Below are 24705 nucleotides of genomic sequence, written 5' to 3' on the forward strand. Positions count from 1 at the left end.
ATTGTCAAGATGATTAGCCTAGCACTTCTAACAAGTCCTAGCTTATTGGAAAGATTAGTTTCAAGCAACTTCTTGTTCAACTAAGCATCTTTCCACAACTTCTTATTTCTCTTTTTAGCTCGAAAGTTTTAGGATTCTCATAAATCCTTACATGTGCTCGGATTTCATATATATGTGCAACCTCTTGTCACATAATAGAGTATTCCGTCAAACACCGAAATCGCTCATCGGATTCTACTTGAGAATTCATGACGTTTCTTTTATAGCTCACCAATCAATCATCATGCTCTTACGCATATGATTCATAATTGGACACGTACATGATTATTCTAATGGCGGAAACATTAGTTACTAATAATCATGAGATCAACCGTTCTTAGGTTCAATGAACTACCATGACTGCTAATGGTAATCCCATTTTCATTTATGTGAATAACCTATATGAAAGTTGATGTGATGTGTATCTCTTAATACTAATCCAACATCCCTCGATGTAATTGGATTCATCATAGTCCATGTTCATCCAGAATTGAAAACTCAAATCTTCCTTTATGAAGGAAGGTATTAGCTCGTCATTCTTCAATGAGTGATGAGTTATAACTTTTTCAAGATGATTGCTCCCACTAAATTCCATGTCTTCACATGATAATTGCTTAACTCCCACTCAATTCCACATGTTTCGACATTGACTTCTCAATCGGAACTTTTAAGGAATTGAAATCGAAGAATTGTATTTGCCAAGTTATTAAGATAGAACCATATATGTTCCCATCATATCCCTTCAAAATACCTATTTTGAAGTGGTCTCATCTTAACCTTATTAAAAGATTTTAATCTAACTCACACATATCATAATGATGTGTAGCAATGTCTTTATTCAAATATAAATAATATTTGGAATACATCCTTTGAAATACCCTTTCGAAAGGAGGTTTAACCATTTGATTTTCACAACCATTTGATTTTCACAATGAGGTTAATAATTGACATTTGCTTGGTTAGTACTTAACTTAGCTTTTGAAGATATCGGTATATCAATCCTCGCAATTTCTAGTCATAAATCTCGTATATATATATATATATATATACTAGAAGGTTACTTTGATTCATTTAGGCTCTTAAGTAAATCTCGGTTGAAACTATAGGTCAAAAACTTATCACAAAGTAGTCTAAACTTAGTCAAAATTCTTATTAAGACTTTACATTAGTCATTTCTTCCAAAACTTTCTTTTGGTGTCCTTACGTAGTAATCTCAAGAATATCTTCTTTCGATTCTTCACGTGGTCTCTTTAGTCATATAGAACTTGCTTGAGACCATAGATCACATCTATTGGGTATGTCTATTTAAATAGACATACCACTATTCAAATCATTCTTCTTTCTTGCGTAGACATTTACACAAGTACACAAGTTTAATCTCGCCTTGTGTGTTGTGTCCTCATTTTCTCCCACTCTATCTTTAGAATAAATACGCTAGAGATTCAAAGATAGCACATGAGACACAAATAATGATTTTTGAAGTATAAGGAGAACTACCTCATAGGTTGACTAATTGTTTTAGATTTTGTATGTGTACTTGGTGATAGACTCAATTTACTTTATAAATGATCATACACAAGCCTTAAGCATGTGGACATATAATGAAACCCGTCATTATATTAGTCTATTAGATCACTTTAAGTAAATAATCTTATGTTCCAATGTGCAAGCATTAAAGATGAATTTTAGAACATAAAAGGATAAATGATAAAACGGGTGACTTGGGTTGCAAACCAAGTCACCATCATCCAAAATACAAACCATTATCCAAAATACCTTTCCATGTCGAACACGGAAATTTAAAGTTCTAAAATTCAAAACATAACTTAAAACAAGACAATGGAAAAACAAAGCTCCATAAAAGCTATCCTTAGCTTCTCCATGGTTTCTTATGCTTGCTTTTCCTTTCCTTTGTCTTTGCTTGGTGGAGGCCCTATTTACAATAAAAAGGGAGATACATTATCACAACTTTGCATCATAATACCATAGTTGAATTTGAAACATAAAAGAAGGTTAGTCATTTACCTACTGGAGTGATCTTTCCAGCTTTGATATCACCAAGGTATTTGGAACAATTTCTTTTCCAATGTCCCATGCCATTACAATAATGGCACTTATCAAGAGGACCCTTCTTGACTTTGGAGGTGCTAGCTTCACAAGACTTAGCTTTGGTGAATGTGGGAGCTTGCTTCTTGCCCTTTCTCCCATTATTCTTGAACTTCCCCTTACTCTTAGTGCTTATGTTAAGCACATCTTTGGGAGGGTTCACATTTAACCCCATGTCCCTCTCGGCTTGCACAAGTAACTTGTGCAACTCCTCAAGAGACACATTGATCGGAGCCATTTGGTGTTCACAATTAAGCATATGTGGTCGTTGGTCAATGGTCGATACAAAACACAATTTATACTTCACAAACAACTCTACAATTAGTAAAGAGGCAAGTAAAGGTCGGATCCCAAGGGACGGGTATTGAAATGAAGATTCTATTGTAACTAGTGGTGTCTAGGGGTGTCACAAATTGGGTTGATGTAGAAGGTCACTAAACTAAAATAGCAATGAAAATAAACTAACAAGGTAAATGAAATAAGGGTGTAAACAATTGATTAAAAGCACTAGGGTGTCATGGGTTCATAGGGGAATCATGGGATATGATCATACAAACATGTTCTCAAATTATAAGCAAGCAATTATTGTTGTGATGGATTGAGTTGGGTTATATCTTACAATCCTAGGAAAGTTTGGGTCCCTGAGCCGAATCTCTTGGATTGTACAACACCTACAAGTCGACTTAATCTTCCCTACTTAACACATGCATGGTCTAACAAGACTCGAGTTGGGTTATGTCTTACAAGTCAAGTTGAAAGGATAGAAGATGATAGTAAATGCAAGGATTCATAGGCTTAGCATTTCATCAAATATAACATGTGCATGTATTAAGATCAAAACAAGCAAGCAAATAAGATATGAAAGCATATTAATTTAAGCATGAATCATTCCCCATGTTGGTTTCCCCTAATCACCCATTAAACCCTAGCTAAGAGACTACTCACTCATTATCATATTGATCATGCTAGAAAGGTTGTCAATCATACTAACATAATGAAACATGATGAATAAATGAAAGTAATTAGCAATAATTAAAAAGGGATTAAGAGATTATACCTACTAATGATTCCAATAATAAAGATGCAAAGAATAATAGAAGAACTTGATGATTGATGGAAGGTTGTCAATCTCCCAATAAACCCAATAATCTTCTAATTACCCAAAATAAAGTAAGAACAAGAGAGAGATTGAAGAACTAAAACTTGGATTAAAACTTGATTAATATTTGATTACAATATTGAAGAGAGATTTGATTGATATTAACTACTCTAACTATTGATAAGAAGAACATGCTCCTCTAATTAGACTAATGGGGTATTTATAGTGAAAATTAGGGAGGATGCATTAGGGTTAACTAAGGGCTAAACTAGTAATTACACTTTTTAAGTTGAGCAAGGAGCCTCCGGGATTATCCGAGAGAAGGGCTTCTCCATTTCGTAGCTTGAAGAACGAAATCGTCTTTGTCTTTGTGATCCGTGCGGGCCGGGAGTCGGGACGGCCGGATCTGGGATGGACGATCCGAGCGGATCAAGGAACAAGACGCTCGGACTGGGCATGGGGAATCCGAGCGGATTCCTGGTGAGGACGCTCTCGATCGGCGAGGACGGACGGATTCTCTACAATCCGTTCGGATTGTAGTTCAGCAGCTTTCCTTCTTCTTTTTCTTCCCTTTTCTTCATGAATTCCTTGGGGATTTCCTTGGGGACTCAAGGATCCTTTTCTCAACAATGCTCTTCTACTATGCTATGTACAAAGGCCTTCTAGTCTTGTCTCTCCTTGATGCTTGGTCATTGAATATGATCAATTTAGCCTTGTTTTGCCATGGAAATGCAAGATTCTTACTCCTTTCCTACCAAGGGATCAAAATCTCAAAGAATATGCAAAACAAAGAACTAAAGATAAGAAATGACCCAAATAGGCACTAAAAAGCATGGAAACAATGGTAATTCGGGGGCTAAATATGCGCCAATTATGGTCGCATCAAATATCCCCAAACCGAACCTTTGCTCGTCCCGAGTAAAGAGGTGACTAAGACTAGGATCAATACTAACATAACCTAATAATAATTGCCGATATGCGACAATTAGCGGGTCTCACTCCGCCCCTTCAACTCACAACAAGACAACCATGAGGTAGGATGCCTTCTTGCAAGGCAAGGTGGGTCTTGCCAAAATGGCGACACATCCAAACATTAAGCACACAAAAACACATAATGGATGCATCTACAAAAAGAATAGCCACTTTCCTCATCTAAGTGGCGGAAATTATCTACAAGGGAAGCAATTCAAGGGTACACAATCCTTCATAGATGCAATTTGTTCAAACTAAGCCTAGAAGGATACCAATAAATCACCTCCAAAAGGTGTCAAGCTAGGGTACCTTTGTCCTCAATCGTTAAATGCTTTTGTCAAGAGTAGACTCCCTATGGTGTTAGAAACACTGGAGGATCGCGGAATTCCCCCTCTTGCCTAGACAAGAAGAAGGGTCGTCCCCTCTCTACCATGCACAAAAATGGATACGATGGATAAAAGGGACCAATAGATATTTGAGTTTCATTTGGGAGTTTGCTTTTGTTTTTGTTTTCCCCCCAATTTCTTTGGCATTTGACATTTGAGAACACTTTCTTTGCCATTCTTTTGATTTTTGGCATTTCAATACTTGACAACTTTTTGCATTTCTTTTTGAACATTTTCAAAGTCACCCCAATTAGTAACGAGGGTGTCTTGTATTTGAAGTTTTAGGAGTTCTATTTTTGCTCCTCTTTTCATTTGATGCATTTTTGCAAACTTTCTTTCACTTTTTCATTTCATTGAACTCAAATAGATTTCTTTTTGTTTTGTGCCCATTCCCTTTTTGTGACAAAAATGTGGTAGAACATGGATGAATGATAGAAGTATGCATGGTTTCAAGGGTCACCTTGGAATAAACGGTAGCCAAGGAGTTATCACACCACAAGGTACTCTTGACTAGGCCTTAAACCATGGGTCAAAGGATACTAGCATGACACATCCTAGGGTGTTTTACAAGTATTCTAACAAGCAAAGTCTTAAGAATAAAAAGCATCTACTAGGGCCTATATACACTTGTCAAGCTTCCCAAATAGACGGTTTCGCAAAATTTTCTAACATGCAAACTACATGCCATGATAATGCAACTAACATTTATACATCCTAATGCAAATGATTCTACCAACTAATATGCCATATAAACTAAATGCAAGTCCTAAGTTCACATTGTTTTTACCGCATCAATCAAAATAAAGCCACATAGTCATTAACATAAAGAGGAAAAAGGAGATTGGAAAGATCATACCATGCGGTCTTCAATATCCTCATGTCTCGGATGTGGCGTAGTCGATCAAAGTGAAAAAGGATGAACAAACACAATATATACAAAACAATATATACTAGTCTACACTACAAAGGAAATGAACTTGTTTTTGGTTTTTCAATTTTTAAATTTTTTTTATTTTTTGAAATTTTTCAATTTTTATGGTTTTTGAATAAAAGTTAAGTGTTAGAATTCCCATCCCCACACTAATATGGGCATTGTCCTCAATGGCCAAAATCGATGGAAATTATGCAAAGATGATGCATGATTTCTATACTAAATGCAATTCTACACTAAGCTACACTACATGATGCATGGTTTTTGTTATGACGGAGAGGATAATTTAAATTACCTCCCGTTGCGTATGCATTAACTTCCCCAAACCAAGTAAGACACTATTGCTAATGTCAAAGCATGGGGGAGTTCATGCACATGCTATGCTATGCATGAAACTAGATTGTCATTTTGGATTTTCAAAAATGGGAACAATAAAGAACACCTCAATGGTACCGAGGTGTGAGTCCTTTGATGTTGCTAGGACTAAACCAACAATGATCAAAATGAAATAAAATACAAAGAGATATAGACAAACCGTGGGAGAGTAGGAATCTCCAAGGCTAGTCTTCCATCATGCTATCATCATCACCACTTCCCTCATGAGAAGTGGTCACATTGCCACTTTCCTTGGCACTTTCTTCTTTGCTTTCCTCATCACTATCTTCTTCATCATTATCTTCACCATCTTCACCATCTCTTTCTTCATCTCCACTTGCTTCTTCTTCAATGTTATCATCAAATTCCTCATCATTTCCAACAACCTCATTGCCTTCCACCACGTCCCTTGATGCATCCGGAAATAAGGCTTCTCTATCCGCCCAACTAGGCAAAGGACAAGATGGATCAAGGAGTCCTTGCCTAGCTAGATGTAGGAGGGGAGGATATTGAGCCAAATAAGCATTCTTCCGATCTTCATAAGCTTGCTTGTGCATGGCTTGCATTAGAAGAGTGACATAATCTTTTCCAATTTCAACTCCTTGCGGTTTGAACTCTTCATAATCATAGGGGTAAGGTGGTATAACAATGGAAGAGGAGGGAGTTTCATGATCACCCTTTTGTTGTTGAATGATGTACTCGGCTTCCTTGGATAGGGGAAGTAAATAGTTGGTCCGGTGGACACTAAGACGGCAAATCTTTGCGGGTAGAGTGAATGATCGAGCCTCACTTGTAAGCCACCCATACTTGTTGTCAAGGGGATTGTGAGCAACCCACTTAAACTTGTTAATCAAGGTGGACATATCAATAAGATGGCCACCATCCTTAGCCTTGTACTTGCTATCCTTATTGAAATTAGGATCAAAGTGCTTGGCTAGGACCGTGACAAGGCCGCCATTAACAATAACGGTTTGACCCTTCTTCCCACTATCTACATGGAGCCATCTATCAACCAATAGCCTCAAAGAATTGTAAGGCTTGGTGTGAATTCTTCCAATATTCAAAGTTGATTCAAGGAGAATAAAATCGAGTCCCGTGAAATGATTGGTGTCTTTCCTAGCAATTATGGTATTTCCCACAACTTTGTGCCATATTCTTATGCCCGGATGATGGACCAAAAGAGCACGACAAGCTTTAAAATCTTCAAATTTCTTCCCGGAGATTGCCTCCCAAAGAGGCTCGGGATCATACTTCCCATATTGCTTATAGAATTTATGTGCATCGCTAAGACCCAAAATTCCACCCAATTCCGGAAAGGTAATGCGTCTACTAGTGTTAGCTAGACGAAACTCAATATTTTCCCTATTCTCAACTTTTGTTACTTTTAAGGAACTTAAGAATTCTAAGACAAGGGAGGGGTATGTTACTTCCTTCATTTCAAACAATTTCTTTAAACCCATGGCATTGAAAAAGACTCTTGTTTGTTCAAGAACACCCAACTTCTCTAAAGCATCTTGGCATACGAATTTGGTGGATTGAATTTGTTTCATAGCAAACTTGACAAATGTATTTCTATGGGAATCGGAAATGAATGTTACCTCCGGATAATGTAAGAGTTGATCGATTACCGGAGTAGAGGGTGATGCTTCCATAGAAATTTGTTGAGGTGGTTGCACTTCCAAGCTTGGTGTTGATACCACCATTGCCAAAGCTTTCTTCATTTGTAGAGCTTTTTGCCTTTGAGAGAGAGTTGTAGTCTTTGGTGCCTTTGCTTTTGCTTTTGTTGCTCCCTTTGTTCTTGCCATTTGATGAGTTAACCAAGAAAAAGATCAAAAATCTTCAATTTGTAGAATGCCCAAATCGATTTTGAAGGTAAAAGGCTTTGCCTTTATGAGAACAAAAATCAATTCAAAGGTGAAGATTTTGTGCTTGGTTTTTATTGTTAATGAAGATGGAGTGATTGATTTGTTATTTGAAAGATGGTTTGATTTGATTTTGGTGAGTTTTGTTGAGGGTTTTTGTTTTTGAGATGGAGAGGATGAGGGTTTTGATGTTATGGGTAGTGTTTATGAGTGAATGAATGAATGAATGAAGGTGGGGTGGGTATTTAAAGAACTCGACAATATTAGGACACAGGGACAATCCGTGCGGATTAGGCGCAATCCGCTCGGATTCTTCAGCTTCAAATTTTCAAAAATCCCGCCTAGAGACGGGCGGATTCTGGGGAATCCGCTCGGATTCTTCTGAGATGAGACGGGCGGATTTCGTGCAGGACGGACGGATTCTTGTCCGAGAGATTTTTCTTTGTTTTTCTTCACCGCAAGACGGGCGGATTGTCCACAAGACGGACGGATTCGGGGAGACGGCGTCTTTCCGGAATCCGCTCGGATTCTTCAACATCAAGAATTTGCGTTTTCAGCTCAGCCAAGACGGGCGTCTTCTCGCAGGACGCTCGGATCCTCTTCGACGGGCGGATTCTCGGGATCCGCTCGATTGGTCCTTGTGTACACGGATTGATTCCATCCGTGCACCAACGCATTCCCTTATCATTCTTTCTTTCTTTCTTTCAAATCTTGTGTTCTTCATTGTGGGGGCACTACTAAGGCATGAATAGCCTAGGCAATTGCCATCCCCACACTAAGGTAAAGCACTACACATCAATTAAAATCATTAGTCCCTCCCTCACTTCTCTCTTTTCATGACAATTATTTTGATCAAAGTAAATAAATCCAAAAATGACAAAAATGCAATACAAAAATTAAATGTAAGTTAGGGAGTTAGAAATATTTACAAGTGGTGGTTTAGGGAGGACTCCACCAAACTCTCATTCTTGATGAGATGTCAAGGGGCATGTTCAAGGTGTTGTTGATGTTGCTCAACACCTCGAAGAAGTAATTAAAAGCTTGTTCATTGTTGTGGTAGAGGTCCTCAATAGACCGTGGCCCTTGTTGTTGATCATGATCGATGGCATGCCCAATGTAGGGATTAAAGATCCCTTCAAATTCGTCGTCCCAAAGACCACAAACTTCATTGAGTTGATCATTGAAAATCTCTTGCTTGGATGGAGACAACTCTCCCAATTTCTTCTCTTGGCCAATGAGGCCATCATCTTCTTCCTTGGTTGATTTTGATGAGCTTTGCAAGCTCTCCTTTTCACAATTCACTTGCTCTTTGAATGGAGCATCTTCAACTTTCTTCCTCCATTGGAGTTCCGATTTCTTCTTTTCATCTTTTCGGCTATAATGATCAATCATGAAACATGGCTCATGCAAACGAGGAGCTCTCATGGTCTTGTCAAGATTAAAAGTTATGCTTTCATCTCCCACTTCTAGAGTGAGCTCTCCATGTTTCACATCAATCACCGCACCCGCTGTGTGTAGGAAAGGTCTTCCTAAGATGATTGGAATGTTGGAATCTTCCTCCATATCAACTATGACAAAGTCCACCGGGATGAAAAACTTCCCAATTCGCACGGGGACATCTTCCCATATCCCTAGCGGTGTCTTCGTCGATCTATCGGCCATTTGAAGAGTGATATTGGTGCATTTAAGCTCTCCCATTCCCAACCTTTTACTTACCGAGTACGGCATGACACTCACACTAGCCCCTAGATCACATAAGGCTTTGTTGATCGTTGTGTCGCCAATGGTACACGGTATTGAGAAGCTTCCCGGATCCTTTAACTTTGGAGGTGAACTCCCTTGAAGAATTGCACTACTCACCTTAGTGAAGGCGATAGTCTCAAGTTTCCGGATTGACTTCTTCTTTGTGAGGATATCTTTCATGTACTTTGCATAGGCCGGAACGTGATTGATTAATTCCGTGAAAGGAATTGAGACTTCTAAGTTCTTCACAATTTCCATGAACTTTCCAAGTTGATCATCAAATTTAGGCTTGGCTTGACGACTTGGAAAAGGAAGTCTAATCACAATGGGCTCCTTTTCTTTGGCTTTGTCTTCATTTTTCTTTGAACTTTCTTCTTTTGATGATTCCCCTTCCTTGGGACCTTGCACCACAACTTCATTCTCACTAGCTCTCACAACTTCATCCTCAACTTGCTTCTTCGGTGCTTCATATCTTGTACCACTTCTCAAGTGAATGGCACTAACCGTTTCATGTCTAGGGGGATTACTTTGAGGTGGTAATTGCCCCTTTTGTCTTTGTGAGTTTGAAGATGCTAGTTGGGTCAATTGTGTTTCCAACATCTTGGTGTGAGCTAGAATGTTGTTGATGGTGGTATCCTTTGCTTGGCTATCTTTTTGCATTTGAGTGAAAAATTCTTGTTGATTCTTTTGCATTTGAAGGACTGCTTTTTGGACATCAAAACCTTGGTCATTTTGGTGATTGTATGGATTTTGATTTTGGTAGCCTTGGTTTTGATTGAAAAAGGGTCTTTGATTTTGATTTCTCATGGGTGGTGGAGTGTATGTTGTTTGAGGGTTTTGGACATTTTGGCTTTTGTATGAGAGATTTGGATGGAACTTGGTGTTTTCATTGTAAAAATTTGAATAAGGGGTACCACTTTTGTAAGCTTGGAAAGCATTGACTTGCTCGGTTGTTCCCCTACATTCACTTGAGTCATGACCCAAGGTTCCACAATTCTCACATATCCCGCTTGGGATTGATGAGGATGCCGTCATGGCATTGACATGATGCTTTGATGATTTTGAGCTTTCCTCAAGCTTAGCCATAGCTTGTTCAAACTTCAAGTTGATTGTGTCAATATGAGCACTAAGTTGAGCACCTAATTGAGTAACGGTGTCCACTTCATACTTTCCTCCTCTAGTAACCTTGCGAGGCCTACTATATTGCGAATTATGGACCGCCATTTCCTCAATCTTGTTCCATGTTTGATTGTCATCAACTTCGGTGAACATTCCATTCGATCCCATATTGAGAATGTTCCTTGAATCTTCATATAAACCATTCCAAAATTGTTGCACTAAAAACCATTCGCTAAGTCCATGGTGAGGACACGAGCGACAAATACCTTTGAACCGCTCCCAAGCTTCGTACAAAGATTCTTCATCCCTTTGCTTAAAACCCGTAATTTGAGCTCTTAGCATATTTGTCTTTTTCGGTGGGTAGAATTTTTTGTAGAAAGCTAGAGCTAGCTTCTTCCAAGAATCTATTCCAAGGGTGGCCTTATCAAGGCCCTTCAACCATTGCTTTGCGGTGCCGATTAACGAAAAAGGAAATAAGACCCATCTTATTTGGTCTTGAGTCACGCCCGTTTGAGAGATAGCTTCACAATAATCACAAAATGTTTCCATATGAGAATGAGGGTCCTCACTAGGCATTCCCCCGAATTGGCTTCTCTCAACTAGTTGGATGAAGGCGGACTTGGCAATAAAGTTTCCGGTGAGATGTTGTGGGGTAGGAGTACCATTTGGTAGATCCTCCTCGGTGGGTATAGAGTGTGACGAGAATTTAGGCATTGTAGGTGGATTTTGTGTGGTATTGTTTAATGGGTTCTCTTCTCCTTCTATTGCGAAAGGATTGACAAACTCACTAGTGGGTTGAACAACTTCACCAACACCTCCCAAATTCCTCCTAACAAGTCTCCTATTATTCGTCAAAGTTCTTTCGATCTCAAGGTCAAAAGGTAACAAATTTCTTTGTAACCTCCTAGACATGCAAAATATCAAACAACTCGAAAACAATTAGAACAAACCTTGAGGAGTCTTACTTCCCCAAGGTGAAAAAGACACAACTAAAAACAATAAAAGAAATCTTAAATCAATTAAACACCGTCCCCGGCAACGGCGCCATTTTTGATCGGAGCCATTTGGTGTTCACAATTAAGCATATGTGGTCGTTGGTCAATGGTCGATACAAAACACAATTTATACTTCACAAACAACTCTACAATTAGTAAAGAGGCAAGTAAAGGTCGGATCCCAAGGGACGGGTATTGAAATGAAGATTCTATTGTAACTAGTGGTGTCTAGGGGTGTCACAAATTGGGTTGATGTAGAAGGTCACTAAACTAAAATAGCAATGAAAATAAACTAACAAGGTAAATGAAATAAGGGTGTAAACAATTGATTAAAAGCACTAGGGTGTCATGGGTTCATAGGGGAATCATGGGATATGATCATACAAACATGTTCTCAAATTATAAGCAAGCAATTATTGTTGTGATGGATTGAGTTGGGTTATATCTTACAATCCTAGGAAAGTTTGGGTCCCGGGGCCGAATCTCTTGGATTGTACAACACCTACAAGTCGACTTAATCTTCCCTACTTAACACATGCATGGTCTAACAAGACTCGAGTTGGGTTATGTCTTACAAGTCAAGTTGAAAGGATAGAAGATGATAGTAAATGCAAGGATTCATAGGCTTAGCATTTCATCAAATATAACATGTGCATGTATTAAGATCAAAACAAGCAAGCAAATAAGATATGAAAGCATATTAATTTAAGCATGAATCATTCCCCATGTTGGTTTCCCCTAATCACCCATTAAACCCTAGCTAAGAGACTACTCACTCATTATCATATTGATCATGCTAGAAAGGTTGTCAATCATACTAACATAATGAAACATGATGAATAAATGAAAGTAATTAGCAATAATTAAAAAGGGATTAAGAGATTATACCTACTAATGATTCCAATAATAAAGATGCAAAGAATAATAGAAGAACTTGATGATTGATGGAAGGTTGTCAATCTCCCAATAAACCCAATAATCTTCTAATTACCCAAAATAAAGTAAGAACAAGAGAGAGATTGAAGAACTAAAACTTGGATTAAAACTTGATTAATATTTGATTACAATATTGAAGAGAGATTTGATTGATATTAACTACTCTAACTATTGATAAGAAGAACATGCTCCTCTAATTAGACTAATGGGGTATTTATAGTGAAAATTAGGGAGGATGCATTAGGGTTAACTAAGGGCTAAACTAGTAATTACACTTTTTAAGTTGAGCAAGGAGCCTCCGGGATTATCCGAGAGAAGGGCTTCTCCATTTCGTAGCTTGAAGAACGAAAATCATCTTTGTCTTTGTGATCCGTGCGGCTGGGAGTCGGGACGGCCGGATCTGGGATGGACGATCCGAGCGGATCAAGGAACAAGACGCTCGGACTGGGCATGGGGAATCCGAGCGGATTCCTGGTGAGGACGCTCGGACTGGCGAGGACGGACGGATTCTCTACAATCCGTTCGGATTGTAGTTCAAAGCCTTTCCTTCTTCTTTTTCTTCCCTTTTCTTCATGAATTCCTTGGGGATTTCCTTGGGGACTCAAGGATCCTTTTCTCAACAATGCTCTTCTACTATGCTATGTACAAAGGCCTTCTAGTCTTGTCTCTCCTTGATGCTTGGTCATTGAATATGATCAATTTAGCCTTGTTTTGCCATGGAAATGCAAGATTCTTACTCCTTTCCTACCAAGGGATCAAAATCTCAAAGAATATGCAAAACAAAGAACTAAAGATAAGAAATGACCCAAATAGGCACTAAAAAGCATGGAAACAATGGTAATTCGGGGGCTAAATATGCGCCAATTATGGTCGCATCACACATCCTTGTCTTGCATGTTGAAATTCACCCGGAATTGCACATATGCCTTGACTTTAGACAAGGAGTGTAGAATCCTATCTACGATGAGTTCTTTGGGGATTTCAACCTTTTGAATTTTCAAGGTCTCGACAAGCTCCATGAGTTTGAGCACATGAGGGCTAACCTTTTGGCCCTCTTTGAAGTCGAGATCAAAGAATGCCGCGGCCGCCTCATATTGGACGATCCGCGGAGTTTGTGAAAACATGGTCACAAGTTTGGAGTAAATCTCATTAGCATTGCCCATTTTGAAGGCTCTCCTTTGGAGGTCCGCCTCCATCGCAAATATCAAGACATTTTTCATTGCGGCGGACTCCTTTTGGTAAGCCTCATATGCTTCCCTAGTGGCCGCGGTGGACCTAGTGGAGGGCTCGGGTGGACAGGCCTCGGTAAGGTAACGAAGCTTGTCGTCACCTTCGGCGGCTAATTTGAGTTGGGCATCCCATTCGGAGAAATTTGACCCATTCTTTTCAAGTTTACATCGATCCATAAAGGATCGGAGCCAAGATGAACTAGCGAGAGGTGTAGCATTAGGAGTTGGTGTTGCCATTTGTTATGAATAAGAAGTGGTCTACAAAACAAAATATAAGGAGTAAAACAATTGTCGTTTAAATAATACTCGTAAAATGTAGGAATTAAACAAGTTTTATGCATTTTCTAGTGACCTCTACCCAACTAGATAAATGATTCCAAGACCCAAATTCATATCGACTTAGGCACGGTATGGCCGATGAAACCCTCATCAATATAACTCGGTGGATTAACTCTTTAATCGATTCTACTTTTAGAACTCTTGGTCGATAAAATTACTCTAATATTTATCTATAGCCCGGAACACATGCAACTACGGTCGCGAATACTTCCGTTGAGCTCAATCCAAATTTCGAATAAATGTGTCCATGATCCAAATCCACATCAACTTGGGCACGGTATGGCCGATGAAACCCTCATTAACATGAACTCGGTGGATTAACACTCATCACCCACTTCCCCTACGTAACAAGGTTTGTACCCCGGTAGGGCCGAGTGCACTCCCTCGCGAAATAGGTTTTCATGGTTTCTACTATTTGGTAAGGCTATGTCTCAATTAATTGTTTTAGCGAGAGGTCATGTCAATTTATTATCTATCACGTTTTAAGTGAACTAAAGCGGTGAACTACGATAATTCTAATTGACACGGTCGATAAACTCGATAAAAAGACAATGCATGTTTTAGTTATGGCGATTTAGCAATGCATGTGACATAAAATAAAATGCAAGCATAAAAATCCTAGTATGGCCTTTCCTAAAATAGAAAAACTCTTTAACTATTACAAATTCGGAAACCAACTCCATTGGTCCCTTGAACTTCGGTTGAGGCACGCATCTCGAGGTAACACCGTCTTTATGTATCGCCATTCTTGAAGAAATCCGTCTTAGGAACTCCTAATGAATAAAATTACATAATAAATTACATAATTCCTATTATACATTTGTAACTAAAATAAAATAAATCTATTAAATTACAAAATGGTGATACGAGATCACAATAAAAATTACAACCGAATCGATATTCCCATACATTTCGGGAAATATCAATTAAAATCTAAGGCCATACTAAGTAAAATTACATAATTCAAAATTACATAAATGAAAAATTATGACAATCATAAAGAAAATGCAGCATTATAATATGTATGAACATGCTCAATTTTATGCTAAATCGCCTTTAAATTGCCAATATCGTATATTACTCGGTTTTTTTTCGGTTTGCGTGATTTCAACATTTTATAATCACAAAAATACATAAATTCATATTTATGCACTAGTTAATTACCCTAACCACTTAGGACTTCAAAATATAGTCTTCACTAATAATTTGACCATAATTAACCCATATCTTATAAAATTGTTCATAAATGGACCAAAAATTACAAAAATAAGCTATTAAACTTCAAATAAAACACAAAACTTCAAATAAATTTGAAATTTGAAATTTAAACTCATGAACATTCTGGAAAAATACCATGACACTCATAATGTTCAAAATTTTAGGTTAAAAAATTTCGAAATTATCCCGGAAAAACAATGTTGCGGTTTTATCGATTTTTAACTAAAATAATCATAAAACATGAAGAAAAATTATATTCATTAACTTTTCAATTTTAGATCTGAAAAATATAATAAAATGAAACATTAGACGTTTTTCTTAAGTCATAGATTATGTTTTATTAATTTTTCACTAATAATGTCACTATTTATGCTATTTTTCTTCAAAAATCCATAAATCATGCATAAGAACTTCTTTATGGCCAATTATTTTACACACATCTTGTAAAATTGCATGTGACAACATATAAAATTTCTATGACCAGATTCGAAATTTAACTCATATTAACCTATTTTTCACTTTAAATCCGAATTTAATAATGAAAATCCATTTTTCGAGCATAACAAGTCCAAAAATTATGAAAATTTACAGGTTATCTCAAAATAATATATGTGACAACATATCCAAAAACCAAGTGAAAATTCGAGTATAGCTAATTTTAGACCAAAAATGACATTTTTACTCATAAAATCACATTTAAATGCCATTATTGTAATTATGAACAATAAAAATCCGAAAAATTAACCAAAATATCCTAAAACATTTTAGGACCAGAAATATTAACATGCATGTAATAATTTCGTGATATATCATAATAACACAAATTTTACAAGTTTTATTTGTTATTCTTATAACTCGGAAAAACTTTTAACCAATTTGCATGCAAACAACCGTGGCTCTTGATACCGATTGAAGGAAATGTAGATTCATATACATACTAACATACTCATATATGTCTAATTAATTTGTCATAAAATTAAAACGGATTTTATGCATGCAAACAATAATATAATAGAGGAGAAATCATGTCCTTACATTGAAGATTTCGGTTATATTGGGCACAAGGGAGATCACCTTTCTCTCTTGTTCTTGAGCTTTTCCTTTATGGATGAACAAGATCTAAGTATAAGATCTCTCCCCAAGCTTTATACCCAAGGCTTCTCTTAATTTAATTAATATTACAAATACTAGTATAATATTAATCAAGGTAGAAAATTGAACCAAAAATATTGTTTAACACTTGAATATTTTCGGTATTATGGAGGAGAAGTAGAGAGCTTTTTATCTCTCTAAAATACTAATTTTGGATGATAGAATAGAATAATAATAATCTACAACATTATGTATATTATTAGGTAAAAGTTAAACAAAAACCATGATGGTTTTTGTCTTCTCAAAACCGGGTAAGAGGAGGGGTTTTTGGGGAGCCAATGCATGAAGTTGTTGCTCTTAACAAAGTTCATAGGTATGCATGGCTAGAGAATTAGGTAATGATTGTGTTTACTTAATAAATTAATCAACACAATATTAACCTAATACCCCATTAATTTCGGCACAATCATAATATGGTGTCCATATTATTTTTGTCAATTTCTCAATATGTAACATGTCACATGTAACATAAAATTGTTATGTATTTTTAACATATTAAAAATCAACGTATTAATAAAAATACGTCACATACAAAAATCGACTTAGTAATTTCATAATTACTTGTGCCAAAATATTTTACCATTTATAAATCACAACGGATTGTATTTATAACAATTCATTCAAATTTAATTGTTTCATTAAACAATTATTTCATCCGAGTAATTATACAATTTGATTACTCAGACCGTATCTCATTTAATCACATTTCAATTTGATACGTAAATTATACATCCAAAATCGTCCGTCAATTTTCAAGTAATTTAATTAACTCGCAACGTTATACGATTAATTAAATAATCAATTAAGAGTGTTGCCCTTTAGGTATGACCTAGGGGTCAATCGATCACCACCGTCACACGACAAGAATGTCAAACTCTAGTCACCAATCATTACCGATATATGTTGACCAATTGGGTTGACAAGAATAATATTACTTCCCAATTGTATTCATTTTAATGAGACTTAAACATGTGATCATCATGATCAACAGTTGTGATCGCATTATTGTCGGAGGACACATATTCCAACAATATCTAGGGTTCTTTCCCTATAAATAGCCAAGGAAGCAAATCAAGAAGGACATTCAACACATCTGCATTCAACACATTCGCATTCACAAATTCCCATTCAGGAACGCATCAACACCGCGGCACATTATTATACTCAAATATACATTCGTCCTAGATCTTGCAGGCCTGACGCCTAGAGCCAGCGGGATTGACTTCGTGCCTCAATTGTAATCATCCTCCTATTCAAATAGTGCAATACTTGGCAGGGTACCGTCCCTCCCGCGGTTGTTCCCACATCAGGTTTTCCGCGTCACCAAATCTTACGTGTCAATTTACATCGCGTACTTTATTTCTTTATTTAATTATCAACAAACGAACAATCATACGATTAACCAACGAGTAAGACTGCATTGACCCTAATCAATCAACTTGGTAAAAAATACCTACACACGCGCCAAAAGCTAATATATATACGCTCATTCCTCACGAAAGGAGAGCACTTGCCATCGAATACATTTCAATGAGTAAGTCTCTTGCGCGACCGTCTCACATGAAGATAATATGAGACATAATTACAGTACACAACAAAATAACAAAAATTTGATTCAAAAAACAAAATAATAGGAAATTGGAGGGAGTATTTCCTTGTAGACTTAAGATACAAACAAACAATCATCTGATAAAGAGTGTGCACTCTTGATTTCTTTTTAATTGTATATTTTTAAGTAATCAACAAAGTAAAAGTGAAAGAAGATGCATACATGTCTATCATATAAGCTAATTATGCAAGATTAAACAAAATGTAAGGAAGTTCTTATTACATGAGTGTCATAATATCAATTTAGAATTTTTTGTACAGAGAGTTGCATATTTAGTAGTAGTAAGCACAATCCAACCAATCAATAGTTCTGTATAGTAATAATGCAAGAATCCTCATATTATTCATCACTGTATACTGTAAAGGAGAAGATTAAAACTGATGTTTGGCCATTATCCTTTTGAAGAGACAACATTGAACTTCTTATAAGCACCACCCAAAATTCTATACATCTTTTGTATAATGCAATCAATTGCATCTGCTTATAATGGCATATTAAGTTCATGTAGCTATCACCATTGATGTCTATAGTCTATAGGAAGAACCTCTATTTGCACTCTAGATTGAACTCTAAATTAACACGAAGTCTGAAGCCTTGAACTTCTTTGCCAAACTTCCAAAAATAATCAAACTTCACCAACTCAATATAAGTTCATCCTAAAAAAAAGGACACCCGGGGATAATTGAGTTTAATTATACTCTATTAGAGAAAACACAAATTCTAGAATAAGACCGTCTCACACCGGGAGATGTCCATTTTTATTAAAAAAATTTTCATTTTGCACTAATAAATGAGTTGTTTTTTATATAATGAGACTGTTTCACAAAAGAATTATTGTCGACAAAATGCCTTGAAATCAGGAAGAAGAGGTAATTTCATTAATCAAATCTCTAACAAAAAAACATGAAATTTATACTCCAAAACACATTTCCTCAACTCCAGATGCCATATTTGCAATTGTTGCATTTAAGTTACCAACAAATTCTTCTTAATTTTTGAACATTTCCTCGACTCCATATGTCCTTTTCACATTTTTTTTTCCCAAGGAGATTTTTAATGACAAACTTACACTTGCTAATTACTCTCTCCGTTCCGATCAATTGTTAAACTTGGATTTAAATAGTCTTTACAAAGAATAAAGAGTTAAAAATAATTGATCTGATATGGAGGCGGAGGGGTAAACAATTTCTAAGGAGTACCTTTTGAGTTTTTTGTGATGTATAAATCAAGTCTAAAAGATTTGGCACCAATTCTCTAAGCTTCTGAAACTTTAATAGGAGACACTTAAATCAAGTTTTCATTCTACATAATTGAAATACAAAGAAAAATGCTTGCACTAAAAAAAACTGAGTTATTAACAAAGGAACCTAAAAAATAGCAGAGAAAAAGTTGAGATCGAAAGTGTAAGTTTACCTATTAGATAATACAATTCAACGAAAGGGTTGAATAGAGTCGATAGATAAATCCACCATAATCAGTACCAAAGTGAAAGTAATATTGATTGTCTCCGACGTATAGTAGTCTGGTGCGATTAATCAATTCGGAAAATTAAGCAACATCGTATTGATTGACCCTCTGCAAGAAATCGGCACATCGATCAAGCAACAAACGATGATGACGATCATTAATATGCCAGGAAAAAGAAAGAAGGTGATAGTTTAGAGAAGATATAAACCAAATGTTAAATTCAATAACGGGTTTGGGCCGCACCCAAACGGAGGAGAAAAGAGTCACAACGAGCCCCAGGCGATTCCACTTAAAACCAATTCCAAACCGATTGGCGTAGAGGAGTAGCCCCTTCTCCCGTATAAAGTGAATTTTCTCCTCTTTATCAATGCGAACGCCCTCACGTGTGGAACTTTGGGTTTTTCACACTCCCCTCACATGCGAGGCCCACTTTTTCACACAGACCGAAATTCAACAGAGCAACTTTGCTCGTCCAGCTGTAAACTTGGCCCAGTATTAACTCAGACCGGACAAATTCAACTGAGCAACATTTTTTTTTGCTCGTCCGACTGCAAACTTTGGCCCATGAATCCCAGGTCACATAACCATGGGCTCTGATACCATGTTAAATTCAACAACGGGCCTGGGCCGCACCCAAACGGAGGAGAAAGAGTCCACAACGTAGGCCCAAGAGGGTTCCACTCTAAAACCAATTGGCAATAGAGGGAGTAGCCCCTTGCCTTATAAAGTGCTAATTCTTCTCCTCTTTTACCAATGTGGGACAGTTCTCACATGTGGAACTTTGGGTTTTTCACACCAAACGAAAATTTTTGTTGGACTCCGTCTGATGCTGAAAAACAGAGAATGGGCCAGAAAAAGGAAAGAAGGTTATGGTTTTGATGCCGTAAAACTGTAAATCAGGTAGTGGCTTAGTGGGGTAGTTAATGGGGCTAATTCAAAGTTTCTGTTTTTAAGGAAATTAGGTATTACGTATGTATAGTGTATTTTATACGATGGGAGTTCGACACGTCATTTTATAGGAGTATATTGGCTTTTGCTTTAATAATATTAATGATTAATGATTGGGATCCAATCATGTGACTGAAGTAGTACATCTGCCTACTATTCAAACTGGGAGTATGGTTGAAGATCATCATATTCCCATTCTATCAAGACCTGTTATTTATGATGAAATCAAAACATGTGTTTTCCATTCCTTTAACTAAAGCACCAGGCCCTGATGGTTTTACAAGTCAGTTTTTTTAAGGATTTCTGGGATATCATTGGACGTGAAGTGAGTGAAGCTGTTATGGACTTTTTTCACACTGGAAAAATTCAAAAAACAGCTCAACACCACTACTGTTAATATTTAATTAGGCTTTATAAGAGAAAGAATGCCTCATCAAAATTGACTTAAGGAAAGCATATGATACTGTTGTGTGGTCTTTTCTGAGACAGATGCTTGAAGCTTTGAGATTTCATAAGATTTCATTGATAAAGTTATGATATGTGTTACTACCCCAACTTATACTTTATCATTGATTGGGAACAACTTTGGATTTTTGAAAGGAAAAAGGGGGCTAAGACAGGGTGATCCTTTGTCACCATTGTTTTTTATAATATGTAAGGAATATCTCTCAAGGATCTTAACTGTTGTAGGGAATAAGGAAGGGTTCAAGTTTCATCCATTATGTGGCTCACTTAAAATGAATCATCTGCTGTTTGCATATGATCTTCTGCTAATTTCTAAAGGAGATCCTGGTTCTATTATATGGATTCTGCGTGCCTTCTCTACCTTCTCTGCTGCTAGTGGATTGTGTTGGAACAAGGAGAAATCAGACATATATTTTAATGGGGTGCATACGAATATAATGGAGGATATCATGCAGGTCTCTGGATTCAAGCTTAGCACCTTGCCATTCCGTTGTCTTGGAGTTCCTATTTCCTCCAAGAAGCTTTCAAAAAATGAGTGTGCTAAACTTACTAATAGGATCACTGCTAGAATCAGATCTTGGGGGCCTAAACAGCTTTCCTATGTAGGTAAAATTAAACTTATTAATTCTATTCTTACTAGTTTACGCTCCTATTGGACTGCAATTTTCCTTATACTTGCTGGTGTTATGAACAAGATTGATGCCTTGTGTAGAAATTTTAGGGGGAGGGGGGGATATATCTATCTGAAAACCTCTAAGGTGAGTTGGACAACATGTTGCGTACCTAAGGAGGAAGGTGGGTTGGGGATAAAGAATTACAAACTCTGGAATAAGGCAATGTTGGAAAAGTACACATAGTGGCTTGCTAGTAAGAAAGACCACCTTTGGGTGAAGTGGATCAGCCATATTTATATGAGAAATGAATCCTGGATCAACTACAGCCCTCCTAATGACTGTAGCTGGTCCTGGAAGAAAATTGCTCATACCATGTCTTTCTTCTAATCTGCCTATACCAACAATCAATGGCTTGGCGATGATGCCCCTTATACAGTTGCTGCTGGATACCAATGGCTTAAAGATCCTCTTCCAAAAGTTCAGTGGAGATTTGTTTGCTGGAGTTCTCTGAATATTCCTAGATGGTCCTTTATCTACAGAGCCAATTAGCACAGGAAACTCCTCATTAAGGATAGACTCATGACTATGGGGATTGCACATGAACCTTCTTGCTTCTTATGTGGTAGTGGTGATGAGTCTCATGATCACTTGTTTTATCAATGCAGCTTTAGCGTCTTGTGTGTGTCCCTTTTACAAACTCGATTGCAGGTGAATTTCTCTCTTGAGCTTCTCATTCAATGGAGTAATACTGGCAGAACGAGAAGCCTTTTAGTCAGGAGAATTGTGTGTTCTTGTCATGTGGGTATACTTACTTCATTTGGCAGTTCAGAAACAAAGCAAGGCTTGAGCATCAGGTTCTTCCACCAAAAATAGTCGTGCAGCAAGTGCTTCAAGCAGTTCTTGATAGATTTTGGAGTCGTAACAATAATGGTGTCACTGTTAGAGATTGTGAATGGATTCGTAAACTTCAAAACACCTAGTCCTTATATAGGTTGTTTGTATACTTAGTTGTTCCATCTAAGATCATGTAGATGATCTGATAAACTCATACCTGGGATATAATTCTTTTGTTGATATCAATATATTCTTACCTTTCACCAAAAAAAAAAAAAAAAAAAAGAAGTACCTAATAATACTTGGTGGTTAGATTCAGGTGCAACTACTCATATTTCTCACATTAAACAGGATATATGATCCAGCCCATAAGAGGAGTTGAACACTTTGTATCCATGGGAAACAGGATGAAGACACGTATTGAAGGCATTAGGACTTACAGCTTAATCTTAGACACTGATTGTCATATAGGTCTTATAGATTGTCTCTATGTACCTGATTGTGCTCGAAATCTTGTATCATCAAGTAGATTGGATAATTTAGGTTTTAATTTCAAGTTTGGACATGGTGTATTTTTTATGTACCGTAATGAATACTTTTATGGTAGTGCTACTTTGATTGATTCACTTTATAGGTTCAATCTTGATGTTAAATTTTCCGATTCCCTATTTTATGTTGAGAGTCAAGGTATTAAACGTAGTGCATCAAAGGAATAATCAGCTTACTTGTGGCATCAAAGGCTAGGTCACATATCCAAAGAACGATTAACGAGGTTGGTAAAAGATGAAATTCTACCTCAATTGGATTTTAGTGACTTAGATGTGTGTGTAGACTGCATTAAAGGTGAGCATACTAAACATACATTAAAGAAACCAGCTACAAGGAGCTCTCAGCTTTTAGAGATTATACACACTGATATATGTGGACCTTTTAACATTCCATCATGGAGAGGTGAAAAGTACTTTATCACTTTTATAGATGATTTCTCGCGGTATGGTTTCACTTATCTGTTGCATGAAAAGACTCATTCTGTGGATGTCCTTGAGATATTCATAAATGAGGTAGAAAGGCACCTAGAAAAGAAAGTGAAAATTGTGAGGTCTGATAGAGGTGGTGATTTTTATGGAAGGTTTACTGAAAATGGACAATGTCCTGGTCCATTTAAAAAGCTACTTGAAAGTAGGGGTATTTGTGCACAGTATACAATGCCCGGTACACCTCAGCAGAATGGTGTTACTGGAAGGCGGAACCGTACGTTAATGGAAATGGTTAAGAGCATGTTAAGTAATTGATCTTTACCTCTTTCACTATAAATTTATGCATTAAAGACATCAACCTATGTTTTAAACCGTGTTCCTAGTAAAGCAGTTCCTAAGACTCCTTATGAACTTTGGACGGGAAGAAAACCGAGTTTAAGACATCTTCGTGTCTGGGGTTACCCAGCAGAAGTAAGGTTATACAACCCAAATGAAAAGAAGTTATATCCTAGGACAGTCAGTGGTTATTTCATTGGCTATCCCGAAAAGTTAAAGGGGTATAAATTTTAGTGTCCTAATCATAGTACGAGAATAGTAGAGACTGGAAACGTTAGATTCATTGAGAATGGTCAAACTAGTGGGAGCATCGAACCACGAAAAGTGGACATTAAAAAAATTTGGGTTGAAGTTCCTTCTCCTGAAGTTGCACGTGAAATTGTTGTACCAATTATGCCGTCACAATCAAATGACATAATGGAACAACAACGAAATTAGGTGCAAGACCCACAAAATGACAATACCAATGATGATTAAGTCACAATTCAAGGGGAGAATAATATGTCACATTAACAGTCAAGGCAATCTATAAGGCGAAGGAGATTAGCCAACATTCCATAAGAACAATTAAGGCGATCTATAAGAGAAAGAAGATCAGCCATCCCAGATGACTAGAGACATATAACGTTGAGGTTGAATGTGACTTGAGCATTAGTGAGGATCAATTGTTATTCCATAAGGCTATGGAAAGTGATAATTCTGTAAAATGGTTAATTGCCATGAAAGAGGAGATGAAATCTATGGAGGACAACAAAGTATGGGACTTAGTGGTGTTGTCTGAGGGTTCTAAGGCCGTTGGGTCGAAATGGGTCTATAAGACCAAAAGGGACTCTAAAGGTAACATTGAAAGGTATAAGGCTCGACTTGTTGCAAAAGGTTTCACTCAGAAGGATGATATTGACTGACAAGGCTGTCATATACCTATCAAAAATAACTAACTAAACTAACTATATA

General features: G+C 37.0%; 1 protein-coding gene and 1 non-coding gene across 2 annotated transcripts in view; one reads left to right on the plus strand and one right to left on the minus strand.

Moving 5' to 3' along the window:
• The window catches only part of LOC141598311 (uncharacterized), a 61870-nt gene extending 42087 nt beyond the window's left edge, over positions 1-19783 (minus strand). Inside the window, exon 1 of the mRNA XM_074418112.1 lies at positions 19524-19783. The gene's annotated coding sequence lies outside the window, so the exon portion shown is untranslated. The remainder of the gene's footprint in view (positions 1-19523) is intronic.
• Positions 10868-10974, plus strand: LOC141603207 (small nucleolar RNA R71). Its single transcript, XR_012525098.1, has one exon. It is a non-coding gene; the product is annotated as a small nucleolar RNA R71 (small nucleolar RNA).
• Positions 19784-24705: the final 4922 nt, after the last annotated feature.

The sequence above is a fragment of the Silene latifolia genome, chromosome 9, assembly GCF_048544455.1.
Source record: "Silene latifolia isolate original U9 population chromosome 9, ASM4854445v1, whole genome shotgun sequence".
Lineage (NCBI taxonomy): Eukaryota > Viridiplantae > Streptophyta > Magnoliopsida > Caryophyllales > Caryophyllaceae > Silene > Silene latifolia.